We start from the raw sequence: 27,838 nt of genomic DNA on the forward strand, positions 1-27,838 counted from the left end.
CTCATGTCAGTTGCGTGTTCAATCCCTGGCCTCGCTCAGTGGGTTAACAATCCAGCATTGCCGTGAGCTGTGGTGTAGGTCACAAACATGGCTCAGACCTGGCATTGCTGTGGCCGTGGTGTAGGCCAGCATCTGTAGCTCTGATTAGACCCCTAGCCTGGGAACCTCCATATGCCGCAGGTGCGGCCCTAAAAACCAAAACAAAACACAGGACCCAGAGTGTCATGAGAAACAGCCAAAAAAGCAATCTCAGCAGATGCTAAAGCAAATGAGTGTTGACTTATGATCATCTGCCCCTTTCAATACTCAAATTCCACATATGGGAGACTCTGAATGGAATCAGCCCATAAGAATTATTTGAAAGAATATTCAATTTATTAAGATTATTTTTTCATTAATGTGGGGAAGTAGGGATAGTAAATGTAAACTTACTTATAGAAAATAAGTTTTCATTTCTTAGAGACCTGAGTTTGTATAGTGACTACATCTGGATGTCTATGATTCTACTCAGGACATTTTTAGAAAATATTAGGTAAGGCTGGAGTTATCCTGCGGTGCAAGTGAGTTAAGTATCCAGCATTGTCACAGCAATGGCTTGGATTGCTGGGGCTTGGGTTCAATCCCTGGCCCAAGAACTTCCACATGTCATGGGCACAACCAAAAAAAGAAATATATATTAGATAAGGCTGTGTGATATACTTCACTAGTTCTCCCTCACCCCCTTTTTTTCTATCTTAAGCATTCTCTGGTCTTATTTTTGCATTTCCTTTAATAGAGAAATGTCTTTCTCCTGATGTAACTGGAAAGGAACTCTTTTTTTTTTTTTTTTTTGGTCTTTTTGGGGCCGCACCCATGGCATATGGAGGTTCCCAGGCTAAGGGTCCAATCGGAGCTGTATCCAGCGGCCTACACCAGAGCCACAGCAACACAGGATCCAGGCCATGTCTGTGACCTACACCACAGCTCACGGCAATGCAGGATCCTTAACCCACTGAGCGAGGCCAGGGATTGAATCTGAGTCCTCATGGATGCTAGTCACGTTCTTTAACTGCTGAGCCACGATGGTAACTGCTGGAAAGGAGTTTTTTAAACACTTCTTGGGAATTGCTCTCCGAAAAGAGAAGGTCAACATTGTGTATCACTTTGATAAGCCCAATATCGTGGCCTACTTGCTTTGAGGGGACAGGACACACACTCATAGAAGGAAGCTAGGCATTATCTTCTTTTTTTTTTTTTTTTTTTTTTGCTATTTCTTGGGCCGCTCCTGCGGCATATGGAGGTTCCCAGGCTAGGGGTTGAATCGGAGCTGTAGCCACCGGCCTACGCCAGAGCCACAGCAATACGGGATCCGAGCCGCGTCTGCAACCTACACCACAGCTCACGGCAACGCCGGATCGTTAACCCACTGAGCAAGGGCAGGGACCGAACCCGCAACCTCATGGTTCCTAGTCGGATTCGTTAACCACTGCACCACGACAGGAACTCTGGCATTATCTTCTATTCAGAGATCCTTTCCTTGCACCTTGTCTTGCTGGAGAGTCTTGAAAGTAGTTGTCCAGGGTTGTCTATAGTTTATCCAGGTTCTGAATTTGGCTTCTGGAGAAGAGTTAAGTGACTCTGAGGGTGCACAGCAGTAGCAGGACCGGAAACAAAATATTACACAAGATTTCCTGCCTAGAGTAATGTAATAATTTTCAAAATATGAATTCTGTGGTGGCAGTATAGGTGGATCTGTCATACTGTCTGAAAGAGGTAGAGAACCATGGGCATTGAATAGCCATCTGGGATTATAAGTGTGGTCACATCCTTGTGATTGGTGGGCAGTCGATCTAGAGACTCTTGAAGAATCTCTAATATTCTGTCAGGTATAGGGACATGAGAAACATACTGAAAACATACAGGCACAGCACAAAGCCTACTGTGGGGAAAGTTTATAGAAGACTCAGCAGAGGGCATGCAGCCCCCTAAGCTCTCATTATCCCATGGAGAGGCCAGCTTGGGTCAGGCGCAGCAAGACATTCTACAAATACTACTCCAGGAGGAGTTCCTGTCGTGGCGCAGTGGTTAACAAATCTGACTAGGAACCATGAGGTTGCGGGTTCAATCCCTGGCTTTGCTCAGTGGGTTAAGGATCCAGCATTGCCATGAGCTGTGGTGTAGGTTGCAGACGCAGCTTGGATCCCGCGTTGCTGTGGCTCTGATGTAGGCTAGCGGCTACAGCTCCAATTTGACCCCTAGCCTGGAAACCTCCATATGCTGCGGGAGCGGCCCTAGAAAGGACAAAAAGACAAAACACACACACACACACACATATATATATATTGCACCAGGAAAACAAACAAACAAACAAAAAAAAACTTGCACTTGAGCTGCTGTATATTCACAGGGAAATGGGAGGGTGTGCAGAACACTCGTCAACTAGTTTTCTGTTTGGAGGAGAGGCCATGAACACAAGAGGGACATTCTGCGGGACAGCTGTCTAAAGGAGTTCAAATACCTGTGCTAGTATCTGCTAGTCCTTCTTGCTTAGCTAGTCCTGCAGTACCAGCTCTTTACTAGGCTTCTCAAAGATGGAGGGATTGAAAAAAAGATGGAGGGACTTGTCTTAAAGCCAGCAGATGTTCATCCCCCCTCACTTCTGATCTGAATGATTGATTGATTGATTGATTTTGCCACCCTTAGGCATATGAAGTACTAGGGCCAGAGACTGAAACCAAGCCACACCTTCAACCTATGCCACAGTTATGGCCACTCCAGATCCTTAACCCACTGTGCTGGGCTGGGGATTGAACATGTGTCCCACGGCTCCCAAGATGCTGCTGATCCCATTATGCCACAGTGGGAACTCCTAAATCTAATTTTATTTTATTTAATTTATTTATTTATTTTTGTCTTTTTGCCTTTTCTTGAGCTGCTCCCGCGGCATATGGAGGTTCCCAGGCTAGGGGTCGAATTGGAGCTGTAGCCACTGGCCTAGGCCACAGCCACAGCAACTCGGGATCCGAGCTGCGTCTGCGACCCACACCACAGCTCATGGCAATAAACCGCTGAACAAGGCCAAGGATTGAACCCGCAACCTCGTGGTTCCGAGTCGGATTCGGTAACCATTGCGCCACGACGGGAACTCCCTAAATCTAATTTTAAATTGAAGGCAATAAAGAATGAGGCATTCATGGAGGCAGATACCATTGAAAATTGATGGGCACTCCTTCATGACTTAGTCAGGTAAGGATCCAATGTTGTTACTGCTCAGGTTCTTGTTCCTGCTATGGCAGAGGTTTGATCCCCGGCCCCAGGAACTTCTGAATGCCATAGGCAAGGCCAAAAGTAAACAAAAAACCTATACACACAATAAAGCTGGTCTCTCAACCTGTGCCTGAATGACTGAAATGGGAAACTGGCCCTTAAATCGATTTAGTCATAGTCTGTCTGGGAGTTCCTGCTGTATCGAAATGGAATTGGTAGCATCTCTACAATTACAGGATGTAGGTTTGACTCCCCGCACAGTGCAGTGGGTTAAAGGACCCGCTGTTGCAGCAGCTCTGGCTTAGGTCATAACTGGAGCTCAGATCTGATCCCTGCCCCCAGAACTCCATATGCTTTGGGGCGGCCAAAAAAGAAAAAAAAACAAAAAGATGGAAAAAAACCTCTGCCCATTCCTTTGGGCGTTTTGGGTCTTAATCTGCTGGATTTTTTTGGAGGGGCACATCCATGGTGGGGGGCTTGTCAGTTCTTGAACATCCTTCTGATTGGTTGGTGAAGTAATTGGCAGTCAACACCATTAACTTTCTGGTTCTAACTGGTCTGGGGTCTTTTATGAGCAGCATGCGGTTAACTTGCATGTTAGTATCTGCAAAACAGCTCAAAGAACATGGCTCAGAATAGTATCCATAGTTCTTGAGGACTGAAGTTCCTTAATTTTGTTTAATGGCTAAAGTATTATTATTTTGCTTGACTGTTTTCCTTTCTTTCTGCATTTTCTCACTTCTCTGATTAAATTTATTCTTTGGAACCTGAGGAAGGCCGAGGAGGCTAAAGTTTTCTTTTCCTTTAATTAAAAAAAATTTTTTTGGTCTTTTTGTCTTTTCTAGGGTCGCACCTGACACATATGGAGGTTCCCAGGCTAGGGGTCTCATCGGAGATGCAGCCACCGGCCTATGCCAGAGACACAGCAACGCTGGATCCAAGCCCTGTCTGCGACTTACACCATAGATACCACAGCTCACGGCAATGCCAGATCCTTAACACACTGAGCGAGGCCAGGGATCAAACCCACAACCTCATGGTTCCTAGTCAGATTCGTTAACCACTGAGCCACGACGGGAACTCCCTTTTATTTTAAATTTTAATTTTTTTTTTTTTTTTGTCTTTTGTCTCTTTAGGGTGATACCTGAGGCCTGTGGAAGTTCCCGGACCAGGGGTCTAATTGGAGCTGTAGCCGCCGGCCTATACCACACCCACAGCAATGCCAGATCCAAACCACATCTGCGACCTATACCACAGCTCACAGCAACGCCAGATCCTTAACACACTGAGCGAGGCCAGGGATCGAATCCGAAACCTCATGGTCCCTAGTCGGATTGGTTTCTGCTGCGCCATGATGGGAACTCCAAGGCTAAAGTTTTCTATGGACAAGAGGCAGTGGGAGGATGTAGTGGGAAGCTGCATTGGGGTGGGGGTCCTGCTTGGTTATAGATTTGTTATACAAGTACAGCAGTATCTCATAGAACCAGAGGACAGGAAGCCTAGGCTGGCCTGATGAGGATCTTGAATTGAGACCTGAGGGAACCAAGGCAATTGTTCTTTTTATCTTTCTAGAAGTGTAGAGGGCTTCAGCTGTGCCTTTCTCAGCAGACAGGCCCTTTGCTTGTTCATCAGCACACATTCATTCAGCGAATATGTACTGAGCTCTTACCGTGGACTAGGACTGTTCCGGCAATGGAGATAGAGAAGGGAATCAAATAGACAAAAGCACAATAGACAAGGACCCATTTCTCTCTCTCTTTTTTTTCTTTTTTCTTTTTTATGGCCATACCCATGACCTGTGGAAGTTCCTGGGCCAGGGATTGACCTACACTGCAGCTGTGGCAATGCTGGATCCTTTAACCACAGCACTAGGCTAGGGGTCGATCCCATACCTCTGCAGCAACCCAAGCCGCTGCAGTCAGATTCTTAACCCACTGTGCCACAGGGGGAACTCCACAAGGATCTATTTCTCAATTCCAATTTTTTTTTCTTTTTAATTTTTTCTCCATGCCCATGGCATGTGGAATTTTCTGCATCACAGCAGAGACAACGCCAGACCCTTAACTTTCTGAGCCACCAGGGAACTTCCTTGATTCCAATTATTTTACAGGCTTAAGTGAAGGTCTTCAAACTCCAAAGAAAATTGGTTTCAGATCAGAGCAGTACAGCCTTCTGATCTAGCATCAGCAGAGGGTACCACTGAGCCTCAGGTGCAGTGAAAGAGGGTTCTGGAGCCCAGCCAGACCTCTTTGTTCTGGGTGCCCCTCAGCTATACAGAGACAGTTGTTTCTGAGGTTTCACATTGAGGAGTGGGAGTTGGGAATTGTTGTGACAGTGATAACATGCAAAACACAGAGAAAGAGAATAAAAGTTAGTATGTGCTGGAGTTCCCGTCGTGGCGCAGTGGTTAACGAATCCGACTAGGAACCATGAGGTTTCGGGTTCGATCCCTGGCCTTGCTCAGTGGGTTAACGATCCGGTGTTGCCGTGAGCTGTGGTGTAGGTTGCAGACGCGGCTCGGATCCCGTATTGCTGTGGCTCTGGCGTAGGCCGGTGGCTACAGCTCCGATTCAACCCCTAGCCTGGGAACCTCCATATGCCGCGGGAGCGGCCCAAGAAATAGCAACAACAACAACAACAAAAGACAAAAAGACAAAAAAAAAAAAAAAAAAAAGTTAGTATGTGCTGAGAAACTGACGTAGAAAATCAAACAGGAGAGTTCCCATTGTGGCTCTGTGGTTAAAGAATCTGACTAGGAACCACGAAGTTGCGGATTTGATCCCTGGCCTCAATCAGTGGGTTAAGGATCCGGCGTTTCCAAGAGCTGTGGTGTAGGTCACAGACATGGCTTGGATCTGCCGTTGCTGTGACTCTGGCATAGGCTGGTGGCTATAGCACCGAATCAACCCCTAACTGGGACCCTCCATATGCCATGGGAGCAGCTCAAGAAATGGAAAAAAGACAAAAAAAAAAAAAAAAAAAAAAAAAAAAAAGAAAGAAAAAAGAGAGAGAGAAAGAAAGAAAGGAAGAAAATCAGACAGTGCAAATAAAATGTCAGTCTAGGAGTTCCCATTGTGGCTCAGCGGTAAGGAACCTGACTAGTATCTATGAGGTTGCAGATTTGATCCCTGGCTTCACTCAGTGGGTTAAGGATCCAGTGTTACCGTGAGCTGTGGCTTGGATCCCGAGTTGCTCTGGCTGTAGCATAGGCCAGTGGCTGCAGCTCTGATTCAACCCTTAGTCTGGAAACTTCCATATGCCATGGGTGTGGCCCTAAAGAGACAAAAAAATAAATAAATAAATAAAAAGAACAGGCTCAGATACAAAAAATGGGTATGAGAAAATGAGACAGAAGTCAACAAACTGGTGATGCGAGTTTAGAAGGTTTATTGTTAAATCCAGAGGAAGGGCAGACATTATGACTAGTTAATCCAGTGATTCAGTGATTCAGTGATATCAGGAGGCCCATCTCTTTCTTCATCCAGAGATATAAGGAAGGCTCCCTCTATCAGTCAACATTACCTGTTTCCCCAGTGTGGTGAGAGAAATGATCCGGCCCCAAATGTCAGAAGGGTGGGAACTAGCAAATGCTTTTTTATTTTATTTACTTATTTATTTTTTTTATGGCTCCACCTGTGGCATATGGAGGGTCCCAGGCCACGGGTAAAATCAGAGCTGCAGCTGCTGGCCTATGCCACAGCCACAGCAACACCAGATCTATGCTGCAGCTTGTGGCAATGCTAGATCCTTAACCCACTGAGCAAGGGCAGGGATCGAACCTGCATCCTCACAGTGCCAACATCAGGTCTTTTTTTTTTTTTTTTTTCTATTCACTTTTTTTTTTTGAGTCTTTTTTTTTTTTTTCCCACTGTACAGCAAGGGGGTCAGGTTATCCTTACATGTATACATTACAATTACATTTTTTCCCCCACCAACATCAGGTCTTTAACCCTCTGAACCACAGCAGGAACTCCAGGGAGCCCTGTTTTAGACCTAGCAGGCTCACTCCTCTGAAGCATCTAGCTGGGGTGTGGGAGGGGTAAATACCACAGAAAGACAGGTAACGAGGGGTCTGAGAGGGAAGAAAAGATGGGAATAAAGTCCTGCTCAAAACCCAAAGGAAGGGAATGTCAAAAAGGCAAACACAGGAGTTCCTATCCTGGTGCAGTGGTTGATGAATCCGACTAGGAACCATGAGGTGGCAGGTTCAATCTCTGACCTTGCTAAGTGGGGCGGCATCCGGCATTGCCATGAGCTGTGGTGTAGGTCGCAGAAGCGGCTCGGACCCTGTGTTGCTGTGGTTCTGGTGTAGGCTGGCATCTACAGCTCTGATTAGAGCTGTAGCCTGGGAACCTCCATATGCCATGGGAAGCAGCTCTAGAAAAGGCAAAAAGACAGGAAAAAAAAAAAAAAAAAAAAAAAGGAAGGCAAACATAGTAATGCCATAAGCCTAAAAAGAGGTCAAGTAAGTTTATGACTCAAAACCATCCATCGGATTTATCCATAAAGGACTTGTTACTTTTGCCCCCAAAGTTCCAGTAATGTGTTAAGAGATCGAGGGGTGAGTGAGAGGTGATGACCAAGAGACCCTGATTATAACGTAGGCAAGTCACTCAAGAACTTTGTGAATGGAAGGGGAGAAAGAACTAGCCGATGGGTCAAGGGAATAATTTCTCTTTAATTAATGAAGAAACAGGATCATTTAAAAAATACTGACAGCAGGAGGTCCCGTCGTAGCTCAGTGGTTAACGAATCCAACTAGGAACCATGAGTTTGTGGGTTCAATCCCTGCCTCGATCAGTGGGTTAAGGATCTGGCATTGCCGTGAGCTGTGGTGTCGGTGGTGTAGGTCCCAGACGAGGCTCGGATCCCAAGTTGCTCTGACACTGGCATAGGCCGGTGGCATCAGCTCCAATCAGACCTCCATATGCTGCAGGCGTAGCCCTAGAAAAAAAGGCAAAAAGACAAAAAAAAAAAAATTAAAAATACTGACAGCAGAGTTCCCCGTTGGCTCAGCAGGTTAAGGATCTGGCCTTGTCACTACTGTGGCTTGGGTCACTGCTGTGGTGTGAATTCAGTCCCTGGCCCTGGAATTTCCACATGCTGCAGATGCTGCCAAAAAAAAAAAAAAAAAAAAAAGAGAGAGAGAGAGAGATTCTGTCAGGTAATATCCAAAAGAGAATGAAAGCTGAAAGGGAGGCGGGTAACTGTGGATGCTTCCAGAGAAGAGAATGCTATTTAGAATAGTGATTCTCAAACTCTTTTTATTTATTTATTTATTTATTGGTCTTTTTGCCTTTTCTGGGGCCACTCTCTCGGCATATGGAGGTTCCCAGGTCCAATCAGAGCTACAGCTGCCGGCTTACGCCACAGCCACAGCAATGCCAGATCCGAGCCACGTCTGTGACCTACACCACAGCTCACGGCAATGCCAGATCCTTAACCCACTGAGCGAGGCCAGGGATCAAACCCACAACCTCATGGTTCCTAGTTGGATTCATTAACCACTGAGCCATGATGGGAACTCCAATTCTCAAACTCTTAATGTGAATATTATTCACCTGAAGTCCCCCCGGGGTTCTATTAAATGTGCAGTCTGATTCGGTAAGTCGGGGTGGGACTTAAGAGTCTACATTTCTAACAAGTTCTCAGGTGATTCCAGTGCTGTCAGGTATGGGCCCCACTTTGAACAGTAAGAATTGAGAGCAGTAGTTCTCAAACTTCAGTGTCATCAGAACCATCTGGTGGGCTCATTAATCTCAGTTTCTGGGGAGTTCCCATTGTGGCTCAGCAGTAATGATCCTGACTGATATCCATGAGGACAGATTTTATCCCTGGCCGAGCTCCGTGGGTTAAAAGATCCAGTGTTGCCGTGAGCTGTGGTGTAGGTCACAGACATGGCTCGAATCCCGTGTTGCTGTGGCTGTGGCATAGCCAGAGGCTATAGCTCCAATTCAACACCTAGCCCGAGAACTTCCAAATGCCAGGGGTGTAGCCCTAAAAAGACAAAAATATAAATAAATAAATAAAATAAAACTAGGTTTCTGGGATCCACTCTCAGACTTTCTGCTTCAGTACTTCTGGAATGGGGAACACGAATTTGCATTTCTTTATTTTTTATTTCTTAATTTAATGTAGTTTTTTGTTTTGTTTTGTTTTGTTTTTGTTTTTTTTTTTTGGCCGCACACATGGCATGTAGAACTCCCCAGGCCAGGGATCAAACTCTGAGCCACAGCATCGACCCAATCCACTGCAGTGACAACACAGGATCCTTAACCCACTGGGCCACAGGAGAACTCCCAAGAACTTGCATTTCTGACAAGCTCTTTCTGACTTGCTGCTGATGCTGCTAGTCCAGGGATCACCTCTGAGAAGCCCTGATTTAGCATATAAGTGGAGAAAACCACCTTGGAAGAGAGATAGCTTCACCACTGGAAGATAAGGAAAAAGCAAAGACTGATAAGGTGGCAGATAAGTTTGTAGGTTTGTGGGAAAGCAGGACACTGAAGTAGGAGTGAAGTCAGCCGAGAGCAAGGGAGAGGCTGATGGGATGAGGAACTATAACTATTAGGTGAAGGCTTGTTGCCTTCCACTTAGCTCTTCTCATAATACCGCACAAAAATTCAATTCGTTTTGTTGTTTATTAAAAGAACGTTTTGCAATTAATTCATCCAGATAAGTTGACTGGGAAGTTATGTGGTTCAGTGGAAGAATTATTAAGATTTTCCTGTGACTGGTAACCAGAAACACCTGCTTTGGAAATTTCCAAGCCCGAATCTTGTTTTGTTTGTTTTCTGTCTTTTTAGGGCTGCACCCTTGTCGTATGGAGGTTCCCAGGCTAGGGGTCCAATTGGAGCTGTAGCTACTGGCCTACACCACAGCCACAGCAACATGGAATCCAAGCCACATCTGCGACCTACATGACAGCTCATGATGACACCAGATCCTTAACCCACTCAGCATGGCCAGGGATCAAACCCGAGTCCTCATGGATGCTAGTCGGGTTCATTAACCACTGAGCCATGACGGGAACTCCCCTCGCTTCTTGTTTTATCTTAAAACCCCTACTCCTTGTACTAATCTTTGGAAGCTAGGGGGCTCATGGTCTCCTGTAATCCATACATCATAGGGGCTGGAGGGAATTTTCAATTCTTTTTTCATTTCCATAATTACCAAACTAGTATTCCTCTCAGATGGGTAAAAATTCCTTTACTACTTTTCTTACTCGTTCCACTAGTTTATGATTCTATTCTATGCTTGTAAGAGCTTGTAGCACTGGACTTCTATCTATTGCTAAACCCCATTTTGTGTCAGCACCCTAATAACTTAATTGTCCCTTGAAAGAACCATTAAACCCCATGATCTCACACTCTGTGACTTACACAACTCTAGTGACGTAGAGTTTCACTCCAGGTCAACCAGGCTCATACATGATCATGCTAGAAAATGCTCCATATCCGAAATCAATGACTTCAATGGATCTACCATTCTCTATTTCTGCCTCTTCCAAGCCCTAACCTTTATTGCTCCTGTTCTTAGATCATATAGAGTTCTTCACACCCCTCCCCCAGCTTTCTATGTGACAGACAAATAGAAAACAGACATAGGATCTTGATCTTTCTTCTCCCAACCTTTAGCTCCATTGCTGCCTCACTTCCTTAACTCTTTGGTCCAACCTTTCTGGTTTATCACCTCTGTTACTCTTTCAGGAGCACTCTCACCTCCCTCATTACCCTTCCTTCTCTGTCAACCTGGACAGCAAATACCGGAGTCCCCATTATGGTTCAGCAGTAACAAACCCAACTAGTATCCACAAGGTTTCGGGTTCGATCCCTGGCTCAGTGGGTTAAGTATCTGGCATTGCCATGAGCCGTGGTGTAGGTCCCAGGTGCAGCTTGGATCCCACGTTGCTGTGGCTTTGATGTAGTCTGGCAGCTACAGCTCTGATTTGACCCCTAGCCTGGGAACTTCTATATGCCTTGGGTGTGCCCCACCACCCCCCAAAAAAAAGAAAAAGAAAGAACGAAAGAATAAAACAGCAAACACCATCTCAAGAATAAATCCTGTGCAGTCTTCTAGGCCCCTGTACCAAGAATGCTGAGCAATGCTCTGAGGATAAGTGCTGCCTCAAGTTTCTGGATCTGTAAAGCCAGAGCAGGACTCAAGAACCTCATTCGTTGTCCTTGTTCCATTCCCTTCCTCTTCCATTCTTCTCTCCCACCTTTCTAAGCTTCCCCCACTCACCTCAGACCCCCTTAGATCCAGAGCTACTCACTCTGCAACTTTCTTTTTTTTTCTCTCTCTCTCTCTTTTTATGGCCACAACCTTGGCATTTGGAAGTTCCTGGGCTAGGGGTTGACCTGGAGCTGCAACTGCTCTCCGTAGCCACAGCCACAGCCACAGCAATGCTGGTTCAGACCATATCTGCAACCCACACCACAGCTTGTGGCAAAGCCAGATCCTTAACCCACTGCTTGAGTCGGTGTTTCATACCCACATCCTCATGGATACTAGTCGGGTTCTTAACCCGTTGAGCCACAACTGGAACTCCTACTTAAGATAGTTTAAATTGGATTTCTGTCAGACCCACAGTATCTTAGCCAATATAGCTGTCTCTTGGGGTATACCGTGTTTTATTTTTCTTCTGCGTTTCCTAACAGTCACAGATCAAGTGTTTTTCTCATTATTCATATTTGAATGAGGATAAGTCTAGATCAGCAAACTACTGCTCCTGGGCCATATCTGGCCAGCCACCTGTTTTGTTTTTACAGCCCACAAGGTAAAAATGTTTAAACATTTTCAATGATTACTTTTTTTTTTTTTTGTCTTTTTGCCATTTCTTGGGCCGCTCCCGCGGCATATGGAGGTTCCCAGGCTAGGGGTCGAATCGGAGCTGTAGCCACCGGCCTACGCCAGAGCTACAGCAACGCGGGATCCGAGCTGCGTCTGCAACCTACACCACAGCTCACGGAAACACCAGATCATTAACCCACTGAGCAAGGGCAGGGACCGAACCCACAACCTCATGGTTCTGAGTCGGATTCGTTAACCACTGCGCCACGACGGGAACTCCTTCAATGATTACATTTTAATATGGCTATATAAGGACCTATATAATAGTCTCTTGGCCCACAAAGCCTACAATGTTTACCTCTCTGGCCCTTTAAAAAAACCTTACCAATTCCTGATTTAGAAAAATATGATAATTGACTGAAAATATTGCGCACTTATTTTCCGTGTGTCTCTCACTATTTACCTGGCTTCTCTTGGAGTCCTTCATTATGTGGGTTTAAATAATAAGTTCAGAATGTCCGCTTCCTGCACAGCATTGAGGGGAACTAAGAGTGATTGGTAATCTTATCCTGAAGTTTGTCTTGGTGGACCTACACCCAGTGTTTGTTCAAATTCCTGCTCCAGGCAATGGTTTTTGGTATCTGATTTTGTGTTTGGCCTGGCTTCTGCTTTAGGTACAGGTGTATGGCTTCCTCCTTGGCTGTTTTGTGAGTTGCCTCATAGGGTCAGTTGCCCATAAAAATAAGGAAACTTCTCCCAGCACTGAGATGAATGACTTGCTTTATTATGTGCTGTCCGGGGGGGAAAAAAACATCTCCACAAGTTTTTCTATTTTCATGGCTCCCTTTCTTTCCTAACCTCTGTGCACCTGCCTACAGATACTATTGATTTGTAGTGTCAAAAGAAATTCCAGGAGTTCCCGTCGTGGCTCAGTGGTTAACGAATCCACCTAAGAACCATGAGGTTGTGGCAATCCCTGGGCTTGCTCAGTGGGTTAAGGATCCGGCGTTGCCGTGAGCTGTGGTGTAGGTTGCAGACGTTGCTCAGATCCCAAGTTGCTGTGGCTCTGGTGTAGGCCGGTAGCTACAGCTCCAGTTAGACTCCTAGCCTGGAAACCTCCATATGCTGCGGGAAGCAACCCAAGAAATGGCAAAAAGACAAAAAAAAAAAAAAAAAAAAGAAAAAAAAAAGAAATTCTAAGTAGATGGAGTTCCCATTGTTGCTCAGAGGGTTAAGAACCCCACATAGTGTCTATGAGGATTGATTCCTGGCCTCACTCAGTGTGTTAAGGATCCGGCTTTGCCGTAAGCTGTGGTACAGTTTGCAGAGGCAGCTCAGATCCAGTGTTGCCGTGGCTGTGGCATAGGTGGTCAGATGCGGCTCCAATTTGATCCCTATCCTGGGGACTTCCATGTGACACAGGAGAGACTGTTAAAAGAAAAAAGAAAAAAAGGAAATACCAAGTAGAAATAGCCCCAAAAGGGGTCTTTTTTCTAGGAGATCTTATTTCTCTGATTAGTGGGGATCTACTAGGGTTTCCTCTACTTAGTTTTCATGATACTACACTAATCTCTTGGAAATGATATGTCCGGGTTTTAGCCTTACATTGAGTCCTAGGTGACCATTATGTAGCTGAAATTATTGTGGTATATATCTATGACTCCTTTCCATTGTCTCATTAGTGACATGTATTTTCATCTTTTTTTGTTTGTTTTTTTGCTTTTTGCTTTTTAGGGCCACACCCATGGTATATGAAAGGTCCCAGGCTAGTGGTTGAATCAGAGCTGCAGCTGCTGGCCTACACCACAGCCATAGCAATGCGAGATCTGAGCTTTGTCTGGAACCTACACCACAGCTCACAGCAATGCCGGATCCTTAACCCACTGAGTGAGACCAGGGATCAAAACTGCATTCTCGTAGATACTAGTTGGGTTCGTAACCCACTGAAGCACAATGGAAATTCCCTATATTTTCATCACTGATGTTAATTTTTCCTTTGATTATTTAAATCAACTGTGTGGAAATAGAGATGTTAGTGTACATTTCTTTTACTCACACTCAGTCACTGGAGGATAACAAAAACTCACTAAAGACAGAAAGCTTTTGTCAGACTACCAACTGGGACCCCAAGAAGGCACAGTTCATGGCCCAGTGGTAATGTCAGGAATGACATGGAAATAATATGAACTGATTCTTAGAGGAAGGATGGAGAAGTCTGGAGAAAAGGCATTATTGATTGGCTCCAATAATGCCAGGTGAAAGGTCCAGAGCTAAGTAGGAAGATTTAGCACCTCATCCCAAATAGCCCATGATACCTTCCTTTCCCCACAGGAAGGGGATGGATCAAGAACACATCCTGGAGGACAAGATGGATTAAAAACAACAACAGCAAACAAAAATAAACAAATAAAACAGAACTTGAGGAATCTGTTGGGGAGTTCCCACTGTGGCTCAGTGGTTAACAAATCCGACTAGGAACCATGAGGTTGCGGGTTTGGTCCCTGGCCTTGCTCAGTGGGTTAAGGGTCTGGTGTTGCCGTGAGCTGTGGTGTAGGTCGCAGACGCGACTCAGATCCCGTGTTGCCATGGCTCTGGTGTAGGCCAGCAGCAGCAGCTCCAATTGGACCCTAGCCTGGGAATCTCCATATGCCGCAGGAGCGGCCCAAGAAATGGCAAAAAAAAGAAAGAAAAAGAAAAAGAATCTGTTGGGATTTGTTCTAGCCAGGGCACTCATACAATAAGAATTTGACAGAACTCAAGTTACCACCTTCTGTCCAGGGTGCTGCTGTCCGTAAGCAGTCTTCTACTACACAGCAGACTAGTGGGGTGTTCCGTTTTTTTTTTGTTTGTTTTTTTTTTTTTTGACTGCTCCTGCAGCATATGGAGGTTCCCAGGCTAGGGGTTGAATCCGCACTGCAGTTGCCAGCCTACACCACAGCCACGGCAACACCAGATCCAAGCCGCATCTGTGACCTGCATCATAGCTCACAGCAACGCCAGATCCTTAACCCACTGATCAAGGCCAGTGATCAAACCTGCATCCTCATGGCTACTGGTCAGGTTCTTTACTACTGAACCGCAATGGCAACTCCTAGTGGGATGTTCTTGATGAAATATGTTCCAGTGACCTCTGGAAATTCTATTTAAGAGAACCATACACTTTTAGGATAACATCAGAATAAGTTAAATCACACTGTGATGAAGACTCACAGTTTGACCTTGAAGTTAGATGGAAGCAGGACAAACTTTAAATCAAGACTGCTGCAGAGATGTAGGCTGTCTGAGAAGAACCACATTTGGAAATAAGCTTGCCTGGAGATCAGTTTCCAGACTGGCAGGGTGAGGACCTCAGTGAACTCAGTTTTGCACAAAAACAATGAAAATACTGGCAAAACAGCTAAAATCAACTGTTCTAGAACTTTGGGAACTTTGAGAATTAACCAAAGCTACAGGAGAAACTGAAAATCATCTATCCAAGAGAAACAACTGAACTTTGGTTAGAGACTAGGTTTTTAACTTGTGAACGGGATACTATTCCCATCTACCCTCCTGCCCCAGCTTAGCTTCTTTCTATCTGTCTGTCTGTCTGTCTTTTCCTTTTCCTTTTTAGGGCTGAACCCGCAGCATATGGAAGTTCCCAGGCTAGGGGTCAAATCCAAGCTGCAGCTGCCAGCCTACACTACAGTCACAGCAGCACTGGATCCAAGGGGTATCTGTGACCTATGTTGCAGCTTGCAGCAACTCCCAATCCTTAACCCACTGAGCAAGGCCGAGGATTGAACCTGCATCCTCATGGATACTAGTCAGTTTCTTAACCCAGTGAGCCACAACTCCTGCAGCTCAGTTTCTTGGTAGCCACAAAAAGCCAGTAGTCTCATAGCCAGTGGAGAGGACTGACTTCTTGTGTAGCTCAGTTAAAAGCAACATCCTCAGAACACTGTCGATATTTTGTCTGAACCTGCAGCTCCCTGGAAAATCTCTATTAGGTAGTTGTGGCTATTTCATTTGACTCAGAATTCAGCTGAGCAAAAAAAATTATACCTTACTCCCAGGGCATTATCAGAACAATAGTCATCCACTGGCAACATGGCAGCTGCCTAAGGCTGTGCTTTCAGTTGGGGTTAGCAAGAGACAGGTTGGGAATTTGGGTACATCTTGGAGAACTAGATAAGCGCAGGGAACTCTGAAAAGCTCTAGCTTATTCCAAGGGATCTAAAAGGCTGTATGAATGCACAAAGCTGTGCACACGCCCGGGAAAGACACGGGAGTGGAGGAGGTCCTGGTCACTAACTTCTGGCTGACGTTAAGGCTCTTTGCAAACAGAAAGTGCAAGTGCAGGCTGTCTGGAAAACTGCCGCGGGTTTAAAGGCAGGCCTTCTTACACAGATTCCCTTGACAAAGGGCAGAAGACACAGTGACATCCACAGTGAAGCATACCTTCTGTTCCTAAGGAGCTTTAATTTTTCTTCGTAAGTTTAGGGAATGAGTAACAGGATCTAGAACTCCAGTCCCAAGAAGTGTGAGCAGAGAGGAATGACCTCGTTGGACAATTTTAGAGGAGGAAATGGAGAAAGTGTGATCCTGTGAGGGTTCAAAAGTGATCCTGGCACTGAGGCTGGGCCACAGCTCCCGAACCCGAGAATCAAATACCCAGGGTGAGGAGTTCCCATTGTGGCTCCTTGAGGATGGTGGTTTGATCCCTGGCCTTGCTCAGTGAGTTATGGCTGTGGCTGTGGCATAGGCCAGCAGCTTCAATTCTGATTTGATCCCTAGCCTGGGAACCTCCATATGCCGCAGGTGTGGACCTAAAAAAAAAAAAAAAAAAAATATATATATATATATATATATATATATATATATATATATATATATGTATATGTATATGTATATACACACACACAGGTGAAAGTGAGGAGCTCAGTGGCCTTTGCCTTCCTCTAATCTACCGTGAAACTCTACCTCATGGACAGCTGGGGGAATGAGGAAAAGCAGGGAGACAAAGGGCTAAGAAAGATTGGAATGAACTGGGGATCCTTAGGGATACAGCCTGAACCATGCCTTCCCTTCTCTCCTTAGAATTTTCCTCTTTGTCATAAATCATCTGTGGAATGGAGACGGTAGCCATTACTGCATGCTCCTGCATGAGTCTGGGAATCATTGGAACTCTCAGAATAAGAATTAGGAGAAGAATACAAAGGGAGGTGATATGTCAACATAGCCTCAGCACAGTCTTGAGCTAGTCTCCTCACCAGAGTGAAGGAGGCTGCTCCCTTTTGGATAGCCCAGGATCCCCCGTTACCCTCTTGCCCATTCCATCAAAGCCTTTCCTCTTCTGCCTTGTCCAGGTCTGAGTTCTTTTCTCTCCCCTGCCTTATCTGTCTCTGTTCTCTGCAGAATTCTCCCATACTCATGGCTATCAGTTGGCTCCCACAAGTCCCCAGCCATAGATATGAGAGGGATGAGGTACCAAGATTAGCTGAGTCCCTGGACAGAGAACTCAAATACCAGTGAAGACTACTGACTTCAGCTGAAAGCAGAGCCTAAGACAAAGAATTGAGTGAAGGTAATTTATTTGGAAGATGATCACAGGAGGGACTGAAGAAAATGAAATAGTGAAGGCAAAGATCATACAAGGGTCTTATTTATTTATTTGTCTTTTCTAGGGCTGCACCCACAGCATATGGAGGTTCCCAGGTTAGGGGTCTAATCAGAGCTGTAGCCGATGGCCTATGCCACAGCCACAGCCATGACAGATCTGAGCCAAGTCTGTGACCTATACTACAGCTCATGGCAATGCTGGATCCTCAACCCACTGAGCGAGGCCAGGGACTGAACCTGCAACCTCAAGATTCCTAGTCAGATTCATTAACCTCTGACCCATGATGGGAACTCTCTTATTTATTTTTTATTTATTTTTATTTTTTAATTATAGTTGATTTATAATGTTCTGTCCATTTCCGCTGTACAGCAAAATGATCCAGTCATACATACACATTCTTTTTTTTTTTTTTTTTTTTTTTTTTTCTCTTTTGTCTTTTTTTTGTTGTTGTTGTTGTTGCTATTTCTTGGGCCGCTCCCGCGGCATATGGAGGTTCCCAGGCTAGGGGTCGAATCCACCGGCCTACGCCAGAGCCACAGCAACGCGGGATCCGAGCCGCGTCTGCAACCTATACCACAGCTCACCACAACGCCGGATCGTTAACCCACTGAGCAAGGACAGGGACCGAACCCGCAACCTCATGGTTTCTAGTCGGATTCGTTAACCACTGCGCCACGACGGGAACTCCATTCTTTTTTCTCATATTATCTTCCATCATGTTCTATCATAAGTGATTGGACACAGTTCCCTGTGCTATACAGCAGGACCTGAATGCTTATCCATTCTAAATGTAATAGTTTGCGGAGTTCCCCTCATGGCTCAGGGCTTAATGATCCTGACTAGGATCCATTAGGGCATGGATTCTATCCCTGGCCTTGCTCAGTGGGTTAAGGAACCAGCATAGCCATAAGCTGTGGTGTAGGTCACAGACGTGGCTCAGATCCTGCATTGCTGTGGCTGTGGTGTAGGCCAGCAGCTGCAGCTCCAATTAGACCCCTAGCCTGGGACCTGCCACATGCTGTAGGTGCAGCCCTAAAATGCAAAAAAAAAAAAAAAAAAAAAAAAAAGTAGTAGTTTGCATCTACTAACCCCAAATTCCCCTTCTATCCCACTCCCCCCACTTCCCCTTGCCAATGACAAGTCTGTTCTTGTCTGTGAGTCTGTTTCTGTTAATTTGTGCCATATTTTAGAGTCCACATATGAGTGATATCATATGGTATTTGTCTTTCTCTGTCCAACTTACTTCACTTATGGCTTCTTGGCCTTTTGGCTAAGAACAAGGGTAGTATCTGTTCTTATCAGTTTTATAAGAGTCTTATGTAGATTGTTGCTATGGGAGTTTCCATCGTGGCTCAGCAGAAATGAATCTGACTAGTATCCATGAGGATGCACGTTCGACCCCTGGCCTCACTGAGTGGGGTAAGGATCCGGCATTGCCCTGAGCCGTGGTGTAGGTCACAGACGTGGCTTGGATCTGGCATTGCTGTGGCTGAGGTGTAGGCTGGAGGCTATAGCTCCGATTCAACGCATAGCCTGGGAACCTCATAATGCCGTGGGTACAGCCCTAAAAAGACAAAAAACAAAACAAAACAAAACAAAAAAACAGGATTGTAAGAATTGTTGCTGTGGGTGACAGGGCCTCTGGTTAGTTGCGCCTCCTGAGAAACTACAGAATGCCTCTTAGAGTGGTCCCTCTGAAGGATGGGAGGCTGGATCTTCATCCACTCCCATTCCCCTTTGGATAAGTTTGCCCCGATGGCACTTGTCTTTGGTTCTAGCAGATGCCTGTGGCTCTAGAGAATGTCCTGAGGCAGAATATGAAAGGTGCACTGTTTATGGTCATGAGCAGTCTTAGTCCTGGGTGTATCTGAACTCATACAGAACTATCCACCGCAGCTGCTTCTGAAAGCAGAGACAAGTCAAGGAGACTTAATGCGAGGGCCCAGAGGGCCTGCCGTAGGCTCCGTCTCTGATTTTTATTTTTATTTATTTATTTATTTTTCTTCTTTGGCTGCCTCTTGGCCTATGGAGTTCCCAGGCCAGGAATCAGATCCAAGCCGCAGCTGCAACCTATATGGTAGCTGTGGGAGTGCCAGGTCCTTTTAACCCATTGTGCCGGGCTGGGGATAGAACCTGAGTCCTGGTGCTGCAGAGATGTTACAGATCCTGTTGTACCAGAGTGGGAACTCCTGACTTTTAAAACTCTCTCCTCAGAGACCGTTATTGATGAAATAACTTGTAATGTGTGTGTGTGTGTTTTCTTTTTGGTTATCAAATACCCTTTATTAATTTTCTTTACAGTTTTAAACTAGCACCACTGTTGGTGTCATCTGTGAGGCCGTGAGGGTGGCGGCCATCAACATCACAGCCTACAGACTGGGAAGCCCCCAGGATCTCTTTAATGGTTCCAGAGTGTTCTCTAGCTAAAGATTGGTGCCCCATCTGTTGGGCAATGTTGGCAATCTCATCAAAAGTGATGTTTTGATTGTGCCTAATTGTTTTTCTGCTTCTTTCTGTCTGTTGCCCGTTTCTTTTTTCTCTTTCTTTCTTTCTTTTTAGGGCCACACTGGTGGCATATGGAAGTTCTCAGGCTAGGGGTCTAATCGGAGCTACAACTGCCCGCCTATGCCACAGCCACAGCAACGCGTGATCTGAGCTGCGTCTGCAACCTACACCACAGCTCACAGCAACACCAGATCTTGGACCCACTGAGCAAGACCAGGGATCGAACCCGCATCCTCATGGATGCTAGTCGGATTGTTTCTGTTGTGCCACAATGGAAACTCCCTCTTGGTGGTTCCTTGAGACCTTTGATGAGCTGGGCAGTGGCAGAAGGTACCACCTCAATCTGGGCCTGTGTGTTCTGAATGGTCAGTTTTGCTATAATCCTCAGACCCTTATAATCACCAGTTGCCTTGGCGATGTCATCACCAACTTTTTTTGGAGACAGATCCAGGCGGCTGATCTTGGGTGCCAGGGCAGATGTGGCACTAACTTCTCCACTGGGGTATCTAGGTATATCTCTTGTTGGGGTTGAACTTAGATGGTATGGTAGAGCCTGCTGGTGTCAGATGAACCCGGATTCGGGATGATGGAAGAAAGTTGCACCTTGGCTTCCTCTGATCTGAAAATGTAACGGGTGTTTATTTGTGTCCCTTCTTTTAGCTGAAATTCAAATGTGAAGTTCCTGGTTGGCAGAGAAGGAGAGAATGTGCTATTCCAATAAACCTAGCATGGAGCTCAGGAGGGAAGAAACAGACGGGGCTGTAATGGGCTGCCATTTGACTCAGTAAAGGTCAAGTTGCAAATAATTTGGAGTTTCAAATACTTGCATAAGTTTCAGATAATTTTTCTCTCTAAACTCAGAAATTGGAATTCCTGTCGTGACTCAGTTGTAACGAGCCAGACCAGTATCCCTGAGGATGCAGGTTCAATCCCTGGCCCTGCTAAGTGGGTTAAGGATCCGGTATTACCATGAGCTGTGGTGTAGGTCACAGATGAGGCTCAGATCCCACATTGCTGTAGCTGTGGTATAGGCTGGCAGCTACGGCTCCAATTGGAACCCTAGCCTGGGAACTTCCATATGCTACAGGTGCAGCCCAAAGAAGACAAAAAAATTTTAAAAAATAAAAAATACATAAACTCAGAAATTGGGTTTCAGTTTTACTCTGATATTTCTTAAGAAATTTCAAGGATCTTCTCTATAAATGTTCTATGTCTAAGTTCGTGAAATGCTTCTTACCTTTGTTTAAAAGATTTCCAGAGCTTTTAGCTGCTGCTCTTATGGGTGCAGAGAAGCAGTCATGATTTATACTTTTCACAAATAATAAGGCACCTATTGAATTCTCAATAGATATATGGGATTTTTGGTTTAGTGATTTTCCTGTTGGGTATGAGGATTCTTTGCCATCAGAGAGTGGACATATTAATGAACTTCCCATCATCACTTAACACTTGAACCTTGACTCTGTGTACTTTCTCAAAATATCTTGCTACCACAGTAGTTAATGACTTGGACAGGATGATAATATGAATTGAGACAATATTTTCCTTTTAATGATTGTATGTTGATTGATTTTAAGGGACGTAGAAAAGACAAGATAATATGTAGTGGAGTCATGAAAGGCCCTTTTGGCTGGTTTGTCTTGTGAGTAGAACCATGTGGAGGGTCTTGGTTCCCTCTCTGGGCCAACTCTATTATCCTCACTGAGGTGGTAACTGGTTGTTAAAATGGAAGCCATACTAATTCTGTCCACCAGGGGGCATTTGCAAAACAGAGTATTTCAGTATGTTGCAATTTCACTCTTGACTAATTGGGGAACCATCCAAAGATGTAAAGTTGACATCCAGCTGCAGAGAGGGTGTGCTCTTTCTGAAGAAACCTCTGAGGGTACTCGTAAATAGAAAAGGAAGATATTATGTACGGTTAGAATGTAAGAGAGTCTTCTGATGGGATTTGATGACCCTGATTTTCCTTAGGATCATAGGAAGGTTCTGTTTGGTTAGGAGTAGCTCCCTCTTCTCTCTTGGATGTGAGGTATAATGCTTTTATTCAAAACAGAGAATTTGCTTATTGCCTCACAGAAGTCCTCACTCACCCTGAGTGGACGGAAAAGTACCAAGATTGGACTTTTTCACTTATCTCCAGAAAATTGACAAGAAAAAAGACACCTTGATCAACCTCATGCAGACCAGGTTGGTGGTTTGTTTGTGGCATCCTCAAGTACTGAAGTACTTACTGCTTTTATCCACTTGGCATCTCTGCCATCACTTCCTTCTGGTAGCAGACTCTCTCTAGGCAGAGAGAAGGCCTATGATCCAAACTAGGCTAACCTTACACAGGAGTTAGCCACCAGAAGTCAGGGGCTTAGACAGATTCTCTCTCCTAGGAATTGCAGTCTTGAATGGAGACGCATAGAAATAGCTTAGAATGAAGATGCCTATGACAACGTCCTAAAGATAAGTTCTGTGAGGTGACTGGGATGCTAAACTCTTTCCAATCTAGGCCGAGCAAATAGGCAAGAAAAAGTTTTTTAAATGTCCAGGGAGTTCCCATCGTGGCTCAGTGGTAATGAACCTGACTAGTATCCATGAGGACTTGGGTTCGATCCCTGGCCTCTCTCAGTGCGTTAAGGATCTGGCGTTGCTGTGAGCTGTGGCGTAGGTTGCAGATACGTCTCAGATCCCAAGTTGCTGTGGTTGTGGTGCAGTTTGGCAGCTACGGCTCAGATTGGACCCCTAGCCTGGGAACCTCCATACGCCACAAGTGAGGCCCTAAAAAGAAAAAAAAAAAAAGATATCCACATTGGAAAGGAAGAATTAAAACTCTCTCTCTTTGCAGATGATATGATCTTCCATGTAGAACTTCCTAAAGAATCCACACACATGCAAAAACTGTTAGAGCTAATAAATAATTTTTATAAAATTGCAGGGTACAGAATAAACACAAAAATTAGTTGCATTTCTTTCTTTCTTTTCTTTCTTTCTTTTCTTTCTTTCTTTCTTTCCTTCCTTCCTCCCTCTCTCCCTCCGTTCTCCTTTCTTTCTTTCTCTCTTTCTTTCTTTCTCTCTCTCTCTCTTTCTTTCTTTCCTTTTAATGGCTGTGACATACGGAAGTTCCTGGGCCAGGGATTTAATCTGAGCTGCAGCTGTGACTTACCCCACAGCTGTGGCAACTCTATATCCTTTAACTCACTGTATCACAGTGTGAACTCCCAGTTGTATTTCTATACACCAGCTACAAAAAGTATAAAAAGGAAATTAAGAAAGGAGTTCCCACTGTGGCTCAGTGGTAACGAACCAGACTAGTATCCATGAGGACTTGGGTTCAATCCGTGGCCCTGATCCCTAGCCTGGGAACTTCCATATGCCATTGGTGTGGCCCTAGAAAGGAAGAAAGAAAGAAAGAGAGAGAGAGAGGGAGAGAAAAAGAAAGAAAGAAAGAAAGAAAGAAAGAAAGAAAGAAAGAAAGGAAGAAAGAAAGAAAGAAAGAAAGAAGGAAGGAAGGAAGGAAGGAAGGAAGGAAAGAAAGAGAAAGAAAAGGAAACAATTGCAAATAAATCATGGGGATGTAATGTACCACATGGTGATTATAGTTAATAATGCTATATTGCATATTTGAAAGCTGCTCAGAGAATAAATCTTAAAAGTCCATATCATAATAGCGTCAAAAAGAATGAAATACTTCAGAATAAATCTAATCAAAGAGATGCAAGACTTATGTATTGAAAACTATAAACCATGGCTGGTTTAAATTAAAGATCTAAATACCTGGGAAGATTCCCCATGTAACAGATTGGAAGGTTTAATATGGTTAAGATGTCAATACTACTCAAAGTAGTCTATAGATCAATGCAATCTCTGGCAAAATCCCAATTTTTCTTTTTCTTTTTTTGCAGAAATGGAAAAAGGCAAGATTATTTTATTCTAAGTTTTCTGATATGATCACATTTAAGGAATATTTTCTAGGAGTTCCCATTGTGGCTCGGCAGGTTAAGAATCTGACTAGTTTCCATGAAGATGCATATGGAGGTTCCCAGGCCAGGGGTTGAATTGGAGCTGCCGCTGCTGGCCTACACCACAGCCACAGCAGCGCCAGATCCGATCTTTAATCCACTGAGGGAGGCCAGGGATCGTACCTGCAACCTCACAGTTCTTAGATTTGTTTTTGCTGCTCCATGACAGGAGCTCCCCAAAGTGGATATCTTTAAACAAGAGAAATTTATTTTTTCAATGTTCTGGAGGCAAAAAGTCCAAAGTGAGGGTATCAACAGGGCCATGACCTCTCTGAAGGCTCTAGGGGAGGATCCTTACCTGCCAGGTTTCTAGCATTCCTTGATTTGTAGACATACAACTTCAATCTCTGCCTCCATTGTTACCTGGTGTCTCCCTGCGTCTCTGTCCAAATGTCCTCTTCTTACTATGGTTCAGTCATGGACTAGGACTTATTCTAATCTAATACACCCTCATCTCAACTGGATTACATCTATTAAGACCCTGTTTCCAAATAAGATCACATTCTGAAGTACTGCGGACAAAACTTCTACATATCTTTTGAGAGGATATAATTCAACTTTTTTTTTTTTTTTTTTTTTTTGTCTTTTTCTAGGGCGGCACCCACGGCATATGGAGGTTCCCAGGCTAGGGGTTGAATCAGAGCTGTAGCTGCTGGGCTACACCACAGCCACAGCACCTCGGGATCTGAGCCGCGTCTGTGACCTACACCACAGCTCACAGCAGTGCCGGATCCTTAACCCACTAAGCGAGGCCAGGGGAACCTGAAACTTCATGGTTCCTAGTCGGATTCATTAACCACTGAGCCACGACAGGAACTCCTACTTCAACCTTAAATAGTGCCTGGAGTTCCTGTCATGGTGCAGTGGAAACGAATCTGACTAGCATACTTGAGGACGCAGCTTCAATCCCTGGCCTTGCTCAGTGGGTTAAGGATCTGGTGTTGCCGTGAGCTGTGGTGTAGGTCGCAGACGTTGCTTGGATATGATGTTGCTGCGGCTGTGGTGTAGGCCAGCAGCTGTAGCTCTTATTGGACCCCTAGCCTGGGAACCTCCATATGCTATGGGTGCAGCCCTAAAAAAAAAAATCAAAAAAAAAAAAAAAAAAAAGGCTGAAAGGGGGGGAGGAATAGGACTTTTTGAAAATTTTTTATTTTATTTATTTATTTATTGTCTTTTTTTCTTTTCTTTTCTATGGCCACACCCACACCATATGGAAGTTCCCAGGCCAGGAGTCTAATCAGAGCTGTAGCCACTGGCCTATGCCAGAGCCACAGCAACATGAGATCCAAGCTGTGTCTGTAACCTACACCACAGTTCATGGCAACAACGCCAGATCCTTAACCCACTGAGCAAGGCCAGGGATCGAATCCACAACCTCATGGTTTCTAATCGGATTCGTTAACCACTTTTTATTTAAATCAGCTTTCTTAAGGTAGAATGTGGAAGTTCCCAGACCAGGGATTGAACTCGAGTCAGCAGTGACAAGGCTGTATCCTTAATTGTTAAGCCACCAGGGAACTCCTAAAATGTACTCATTTTAAATATACAATTCTGTGTGTTTAAACAAATGTATACACTCATGTAACCAATACCACACCACCCCAAAAAAGTTTCCTTATCTTCTTATGCAGTAACCACCCCTATCCAAAGCTCCAGGCAACCATTGATCTATTTTCTGGCACTATATCTTTTTTTCTTTCTTTCTTTTTTAATGGCTTCACCTGTGGCATGTGGAAGTTCCTAGGCTAGGGGTTGAATTAGAGCTGCAGCTGCCAGCCTAAGCCATGTCCAGATCCAAGCCAGATCCAAGCCATGTCTGTGATGACACCACAGCTCATGGCAACACTGTATCCTTAACCCACTGAGCAGGGCCAGGGATCGAACCTGCATATTCATGGATACTAGTCAGGTTCATTACTGCTGAGCCACATTGGGAACTCCCCTGTCACTATATCTTATATTTGCTTTTCCTATAATTATATTTTAATGCAAGAATACAGCATGTAGCTGTTTTTGTCTGGCTTATAATAATATAATGATCTTGAGATTCATTCATATGGTGGCATGTATCAGTAGTTTGTTGCATTTACTTTAAAAAATTATTATAATTGGTTTACAATGTCCTGCCAATTTCTGCTGTACAGCAAAGTGACACACACACACACACACACACACACACACACTCTTTTTCTTACATTCTCCTCCATCATGTTCCATCACAGTGATGATATATAGTTCCCTATGCTCTACAGTGGAATCCCATTGCCCATCCACTTCAAATGCAAAAGTTCTCATCTACTAACCTCAGAGTCCCAATCCATCCTGTTCCCCCATATCCTCCATGTCCATGATCTGTTTCTGTTTTGTAGAGAGATCATTTGTGTCATATTTTAGACTCCACATATAAGTGATATCATACAGTGTCTTTCTCCTTCTGACTTACTTTACTTATTATGAGAGTCTCTAGTTCCATCCATATTGCTGCAAATGTCATTATTTTGTCCTTTTTTATGAATGAGTAGTATTCCATTGTATATATGTACCACATCTTCCTAATCCATTCCTCTGTCACTGGGCATTGAAGTTGTTTGTTTCCATGTCTTGGCTATTGTGAATAGTGCTGTGATGAACATATGGGTACAGGTATCTTTTTCAGTGAAGGTTTTGTCTGGATATATGCCCAAGGAGTGGGATTGCTGGGTCATATGGTAGTTCTATATTTAGTTTTTTGAGGTATTTCCATACTGTTTTCCATAGTGATTGTACCAATTTACATTCCCACCAACAGTGTAGGAGGGTTCCCTTTTCTCCACATCCTCTCCAGCATTTGCTGTCTGTTGACTTGTTAATGATGGCCAGTCTAACTGGTGAGATGTGGTGCCTCGTTGTTTTGATTTACATTTCTTTAATAATTAGTGATGTTGAGCATTTTTTCATGTGCTTTCTGGCCATCTGTATGTCTACTTTGGAGAAATGTCTATTTAGGTCTTCTGCCCATTTTTCAATTGGGTTATTTGTTTTTTTCTTGTTGAGTTGTATGAGTTGTTTGCATATTTTCGAGATTAAACCTTTGTCAGTTGAGTCATTTGCAAAAATTTTCTCCCATTCTGTGTATTGTCTTTTGGTTGTTTTTTTGTTTGTTTGGTTGGTTTTGGTTTTTTTGTTTTTCGTCTTTTGTCTTTTTAGGGCCGTACCCGCATATGGAGGTTCCCAGGCCAGGGGTTGAATTGGAGCTGTAGCTACTGGCCTACACCACAGCCTCAGCAACAAGGGATCTGAGCCGAGTCTGCAACCTACACCACAGCTAATGGCAATGCCAGATCCTTAACCCACTGAGGGAACCTGAGTCCTCATGGATACTAGTCGGGTTCATTAATCACCAAGCCACGACAAAAACTCCTCTTTTCTTCTTTTCAGTGGTTTCCTTTGCTGTGCAGAAGCTTTTGAGTTTAATTAGGTTCCATTGGTTTATTTGTGTCTTTATTGTCTTTATTCTAGGAGGTGGATCAAAAAAGATATTACTTGGAGTTCCCATCGTGGCGCAGTGGTTAACGAATCCAATTATGAACCGTGAGGTTATGGGTTCGGTGCCTGCCCTTGCTCAGTGGGTTAACGATCCGGTGTTGCCGTGAGCTGTGGCGTAGGTTGCAGACGCGGCTCGGATCCAGTGTTGCTGTGGCTCTGG

The 27,838-nt window shown here is 44.5% G+C and overlaps 1 protein-coding gene and 2 pseudogenes across 2 annotated transcripts in view; 2 read left to right on the top strand and 1 right to left on the bottom strand.

Moving 5' to 3' along the window:
• LOC146398219 (uncharacterized) overlaps positions 1–27,838 on the top strand; it is a 63,866-nt gene that overhangs the window by 19,894 nt on the left and 16,134 nt on the right. The window contains exon 2 of one of the 2 annotated variants that reach the window (XM_084985056.1): positions 17,434–17,602. The exons of the other annotated variant lie outside the window; for it this stretch is intronic. The gene's annotated coding sequence lies outside the window, so the exon portion shown is untranslated. Of the gene's footprint in view, positions 1–17,433; positions 17,603–27,838 lie in introns of those variants that run through there. 2 annotated transcript variants of the gene reach the window in all.
• LOC146398220 (U2 spliceosomal RNA) lies at positions 18,889–19,042 on the top strand (annotated as a pseudogene).
• LOC100736689 (large ribosomal subunit protein uL11 pseudogene) overlaps positions 19,934–27,838 on the bottom strand; it is a 37,936-nt pseudogene continuing 30,031 nt past the window's right edge.

Source organism: Sus scrofa, chromosome 12 (genome assembly GCF_054392235.1).
Source record: "Sus scrofa isolate SSC_HxYL_T2T_F1_AM1 chromosome 12, Sscrofa_HxYL_maternal_Yorkshire_Landrace_v2.0, whole genome shotgun sequence".
NCBI lineage: Eukaryota > Metazoa > Chordata > Mammalia > Artiodactyla > Suidae > Sus > Sus scrofa.